Below are 6,317 nucleotides of genomic sequence, written 5' to 3'. Positions count from 1 at the left end.
TCATGAGGGCAGTGTCCCTTTTAAGGCTTTTATCTTTCAGATATTCTTGTCACTGAGTATAGTCTGAATCAAATCTCAGCCTTGCTCAATATTCGTTCAATCTCAGCTAAACTCTATAGGAAAAGATCAACACCTTGCAGCTGAACAATGGCAAGATGGAGAACCAGTGAATAAATTTATTAGAAATTCAGAAATAGAGTGACTCCAAAGGTTTGACAAAGTTTAAAAGATGCATTTGTGATTTTATTTCTTGGACTCGCTGAGCAAACAAATTGCCCTTTGCTTTCTTTACAGGCAACTGGATTGTGATTTGTAACCAAATTGTGATTTATATGATGCATGGTTTCCAATTCATGTTTAAGTGGGGTTGTTCAGCTTTACTGATTTAAAATGAAAAAGCAACGACCTTGTTTGTGAGGAAAGTAGCTGATGAAGCATAACGAGTGAAATTGTGGAAGGCTGTAACCGAATGACTTGAGGAGAAGTATGGAATTGTCCCGTCCACTAATTTATTGATGCAACTTTCTGTCAAAATAAAGCCAACACCAATCGCAATCATTGAGTGTGAATGCCACCGCAACTTCAAGCAAGGGCAGATGTGTAATAAAACAATGTCAATGATGTACCACTCTGCTGTCAACTTTGTGAAAACATTGTCTCACTCTCTGGCTCCTCACTTGAATGCATTGGATATTGTGAGATTGCTATATTTGAACGAAACTTATCTGAGTTGTCATTTTAAGTCAAAACTGTTTTTTAACGACAAGTGTTTAGCACGAGCAGTTGTTAACCCAACCGATGTGGGGGTATCCCAAAACCCAGGAGGGTAGCAGTTGGCTCCATAGCTCAGTGGTTAGAGCACTGGTCTAGTTAACCAGGGGTCACGAGTTGAATTCTCGCTGGAGCCGATGGGTGAAATTTAGCTGATGGTTGTAAGTTCGATGGTAAGGTGAGCTGTGGGTGGTCACAGAGATCCTGTAAAGAAATACAGACAGATTAGGTGAGTGGTCATCAGCATGAGAAATCCGGTATAATGTTGGAAAGTGCAAAGATATTCTTGGGTGGCAGGGTAGCACTGCTGCCTCAGCGCCAGGGGCCCAGGTTCAATTCCAGCCTTGACTGACTGTGTGGAGTTTGCACTTTCTCCCCGTGTCTGCGTGGGTTTCCTCCGGGTGCTCTGGTTTACTCCCACGGTGCAAAGGTGTGCAGGTTAGGTGGATTGGTCATGATCAATTCCCCCTTAATGTCTAAAGATGTGCAGGTTAGGTAGGATTATGGGTTTATGGGGATAGGGTGGGGGAGTGGGCCTAGTAGGGTGCTCTATCGGAGGATCGGGCCTCCTTCTGCACTGTACGAATTGTATGGTTATACGGTAATTTGAAGAACTAGGTCTTAGTGGTGTATATTTTCAATTTTGTACAATATGAGAACGGTATGCAAACCAGGGAGGAGCAGACCAGTCTTGTAATCAATTAATAAAGAATAATTAACTTAAAAGAAAATACACGTTAGGAAAGGTTATAAAACACTACACTTACTCCACTAATGGCTATACACAGGCAGTATCTCATAAAGTTACCCATTGTTCCCAACTACCTATGTTCCCTGAACTCTGAGAAATGCCTCATTTTCCCAAATGTTACATAGCTCTATGGGCTAAATCCCGCACACAGTTACCATCCCCACAAGTTATTTTACATGCTTTGGAAAGGTGACTTCAATATTCAGCGTAGAGATTGTGCTCTGTTTGAGTTTTGATTTTAAACAGCAGCCTTTCAGCAACAGTTTGGTTTCAGGAGGGCCTGCTTTCTGCACCCGGGTGTGGCTATGATGGTAGCTGCTTCTCTCAACCCCCTCTCCAGTTATATTTCAATGGATATATCGTTTTTTTCCCTTTGATGTTATCCACCCTGTGGACCAGGTTTTTAGCATATAAGTGTCAATTCCCTAACCACTCCATTTTGAAGTCAGTGCAGGAAATTATGTAAGGCCAGCCTCGGCAGAGCTTCCTTCGCCACGGCCAAAAAAATGGTTAACTACCGGTAAAGAAAGTGGTCTCTCTTGGCGCTGCAAAACACCCTGCTAAACGTGCTCGAAACAGGTGCGCGATTCTCCGACCCCCCACCGGGTCGGAGAATCGCCGGGGGCAGGTGTGAACCCCGCCCCCGCTGTGTCCCGAATTCTCCGCAACCAGATATTCGGCGGGGGCGGGAATCATGCCGCACTGGTCGGCGGGAATCGGGCCGGTTGGCGGGCCCACCCCCGGCGATTCTCCGGCCTGCGATGGGCCGAAATCCCGCCGCTGTCAACCCTCTCCAGCCGGCGTGGATTAACTCTGGTTGAAATGGTCCAGTAGTTGTCAGTCAAAAGCAGGATGCTTATAAACATTGTGGTTAGAGCACTTCAGAGTTACTCAACCATGAAGGAAGATTAATGGAACAATGCTGACAGCAGAGATGTGTGGAATCTGTCACCCTCAGCCTAGTAAAATCAATATCAAAGAGAAATGAATGAATGCTTCCACAGCAAAAGGGGTTTAAATACAGCTGACTGATTTTCTCTTTCCAGGAATTCACAGGTGTTGCTACCTGTGTCTGAGCCAGCAGGTGTAGTGCCCAGGTGAGTGTTAAAGCAGTATCCTTTTCACTGCCTCTACCTGGACTGCTCCCCAGCTTCCTGACAGGGGTATCTCTTCTGGGGGGCTCCTGACAGCAGTCTCCCTGCAGGTGGATACCTGACAGGGGTCACTTTTCTGGAGGGCCTGTGGCGGGTGTCCATATTTAGGGGGTCACAGGGGGGTTCTCTTTATTTAGGAGATCTTGGGTGGTCTCTTTATTCAGGGGGTTTCTGTTTTCAGGTCACCCTCCAACTGGGGGGAGGGGGAAAATCCAGAAAATCCAGGGGTGGGGCTGAATAACAATGCGGGGAGTGACCAGCTACGGAATCTCGCTATCAGGCCGCCCGCTCAAACTGGCGGGATTCCCGAGGGAATCCCTCGCAATCCTCACCATACATAAATTTACATGGCAAAGAATTGGGAATTGCTTCCTGATTGGGAGCGCAATTCAACTCCGGTGGGAGCAAATAGGGCTGGATTCTCCGCACCCCGATGCCAAAATCACGCCTGGCACCGGGACGGAAAATCCAGTTTCACACATGGAATTGGGACTGGCGCAGGTCCGACGATTCTCCTGCCCCCGCGTACGCCGCACCGCGTATCGCCTACCTGCGGCCACTGCCAGAGGCCCGCCCCGCTATTTTCCACCCCCGACTGGCCGAGGTTCCGATGGCGTGGACCACTCATGGTTCTGCCGTTTGGGATACTCGCGTGGCGGCTACGAACTCAGTCTGCGACCGCCATGGTCGGGGACGGGCCGATCGGGGGGTGGGGGGGGGGTTTATATGGGACCGGGGTATTTTCGAGTGGGCGGTCCGGGTCGGGCGCACGGCCGATCGGGGGCACAATTTGCGTGGTCCAGCTGAGTCCCCCATGGAGCACTGTATGGCCGCTGGAAGCGGCCACCATGCGCCTGCGCGGCCTCTGACCCGGAAGTTCGGGGGCCGTATCTGCAGCTGGAGCTGCGAGCCTCACGACGGCTCCCTGCTAGCCCACTTGCAAGGCTATGAATATGTGGCCTTTTGTTGCCAGTTTTTCTGGCGGAAAAGGCCACAGTTTACACAACAGCGTAGGGACACAGTCCCTGAAACGGAGAATTCAGCCCATAGTCTCCCAAATGGAGAATTTCACCCATAGTCATCAAATACATAATAATCAAATAATCAATCAATCATCAAATATAGTCATCAAATATATAATCAGCAAATATATAATCATCAAATATATAGGGTGCGATTTAGCGATCGAGTTGCGCCTGATGTGGACTGGGGTGTGCCGGGGGAATAGTGGAGATTGCAGCATGCCCAGTCTGTTCCCGATGGTGAGTTCCGGATCACACCCAAAGCGGCTGAGAATATCATTCACCCTCATTTGCATACATTTCAATCTCATTAACGGGATTCAAGTCAAATGCAGCAGCCTGTCAGGAATTACTTGACACCCCAGCGGAAAGTCACGCGGCCATCCTTCAGTATTCCTTCTCAAAACTGTGAAGCTGGCTCAATGCCTACTGAGCGGAAGTGAGGTGAGTAGACCTTTCCATTCCTCCAGCATGCAGCTCAAGGAAACCAGAGCTGCTTCCCCCCCCCCTCCCCCTCCCCCCCCGCCCTCCCCACTCCCCCACCCCACCCCCAGTACTCGTCAGGGGGACTGAAGTGTTCCAGGTCGTGGGTCAGCCCTGGGCTGGAGGGGTGGGGGGTTTGCACCTGTGAGGTCTTCAAGTCATCTTTAAATATTGTGGAGACCTATAACAGGGGCAACACAGATTCAGCCTATTTGCCCGACCAAATTCTCCCAGATCAGTGCTCTGCTGTGCCTTCTCTCCAGCAAGTCAATTTTACCCCCTTTGACTGTGAGCAGCCTCCAGCTTCACAGATATAGGATCTTTCAAATGAGGAATTAGTCTCGTTAGTTATGAGAGCACTTCACACTCCTCAACTCTCAAGTGCTTCTTCGAATGCACAGGTGCCGTGTCTCAGAGAATGATTAGCGCACTGCATGTCCAGCAACCTTTAATGGCTGAACAGTGTGCCTGTATTCTAGGAGCGTCAGCACCACAGAGGCAGCTTCCAACAACCAAACAGATTAGGGCTTCACCACTGAGGATCCTCTTGCGGCCAAAGGGTAAGTATGTGGATGAATGGAGGGTAGCTGAACACGGCCTCCTTCATCTTCCCAGCAGAGGTCTGGGTCTAGGGGCTCCTGACGTGGCCAGACGTGAGTGTACAGATCAAGGTTTGCCAGCACAACTGGCTCGCTGGATGTCAATCTGAGAGAAGGTGGGACAGTCGGTGTCTCTCCACCAATTCCTTCCAGATATAATAATGTTTGTTGGAGTTGATGCCGCGGAGGCTGCCACAAGCAACGTGGGCAGGCACCTGAGAAGGTAGCAGTGACAACGCAGGCTGAAGGCAGCACCCCATGTTCTTGGGGCTGCCACACATCTTGGAGACCCGGCCACCCATCAGGCTCAGGAGGGAGCCAGAAGGGAAGGGCAGTGACGGCCCAAGTTGTGCAGGTGTTGTTGGTCATTCAATAAGCCGACAGACACCATGTGCTGCAGAAGACTGCATCTCAACAGGGGCACAGAGCGGTACCTGTGCCATGTCCTCGCTGACAAAGCACCCCTTGGAGGAGGAGGAGGACACCCACTCCCAGTAGCCTTGAAGGTTACTGCAGCCTTAAAGTTTTATGTCACCAGGTCATTCCAGGACTCGAGCGGGAACCTGTGTGACATATCCCAATCTTCCGCCCATTGGTCCATCTGGGAGGTGCCGGTTGCTCTATATTCCCGGGCATCAGACTATATCATCTTTGAGCTGGATCAGGCCCACCAAGATGCAGGATTTGCTGCCGCTGGGATGCCCTCGGCCTGGGGGCGATCGATAGCACCCATGCCGCCCTGTGAGCTCCGAGGCTTCAGGGAGTGTTGTGCATTAACAGGAAGGGCTTCCACTCCCTGAATGTTCAGATCGCGTGTGACAACCGCCTCAGAATCCTGCAGATGTGTGCCCGCCACCTTGGCAGGGTGCACGACACCTACTGCCTGGGGCACTGCCAGAGAGATTCCTGGTGTCGTCAAGGACCACCCCAGGATGACGAGTTGACTCGTGGAGGACAAGGGTGATCCACTGAGATCATGGTTGATGACGCCAGTGCACAGGCTTGACACCGAGGCGGAGACCCGTTATAACGTGGTCCACATTGCCACCCGTGCTGTCATTGAGCCCTCCACAGTCTGGCACAGCAGCAGGGCAACATGCTGGAGGAGGAGGAGGCGGAGGCACATGCGTTCTCATATGAGGAGGAGGATGAGGCCGAGGAGGAAGCGAAGGATGGAGGAAAGGCGGCATGTGTCCGACATGCCAGGAGGACCAGGGAGGCCCTCGTAGTCTCCAGATTCTCCTAGGATGAGGCTGTGTCTGTCAGCTGAACCCCCCGCCCCCAATCTTCCTCTCTCCCCTCCCCCGTTCCCCTCCTCCCAATCCCCCTACCCTCACCCATTTTCCTCCCTCCCACCCAAATCCCCCCCCCTTCCACCCCATTCCTGTTCCGCTCCCATTTCCCATCCCAGTAAAACCATCCCCTCCCCGACCACTATGTTCCTCAAGGATCTGCGTAACATCACTCCAGGTTGATGGCCCCTGTGTTGGCGCTCTCAGCGGGTCACATACAAGGCAGGAGAGTGATGATAACTCGC

General features: G+C 51.3%; 1 non-coding gene across 1 annotated transcript; it reads left to right on the top strand.

Moving 5' to 3' along the window:
- The first annotated feature begins 835 nt into the window (after positions 1-835).
- Positions 836-908, top strand: trnat-agu (transfer RNA threonine (anticodon AGU)). The gene has a single exon. It is a non-coding gene; the product is annotated as a tRNA-Thr (tRNA).
- The last annotated feature ends 5,409 nt before the right edge of the window (positions 909-6,317 follow it).

This window comes from Scyliorhinus torazame, chromosome 21 (genome assembly GCF_047496885.1).
Source record: "Scyliorhinus torazame isolate Kashiwa2021f chromosome 21, sScyTor2.1, whole genome shotgun sequence".
Taxonomy (NCBI): Eukaryota; Metazoa; Chordata; class Chondrichthyes; order Carcharhiniformes; family Scyliorhinidae; genus Scyliorhinus; species Scyliorhinus torazame.
This window is presented reverse-complemented; position numbering and strand designations above follow the sequence as displayed.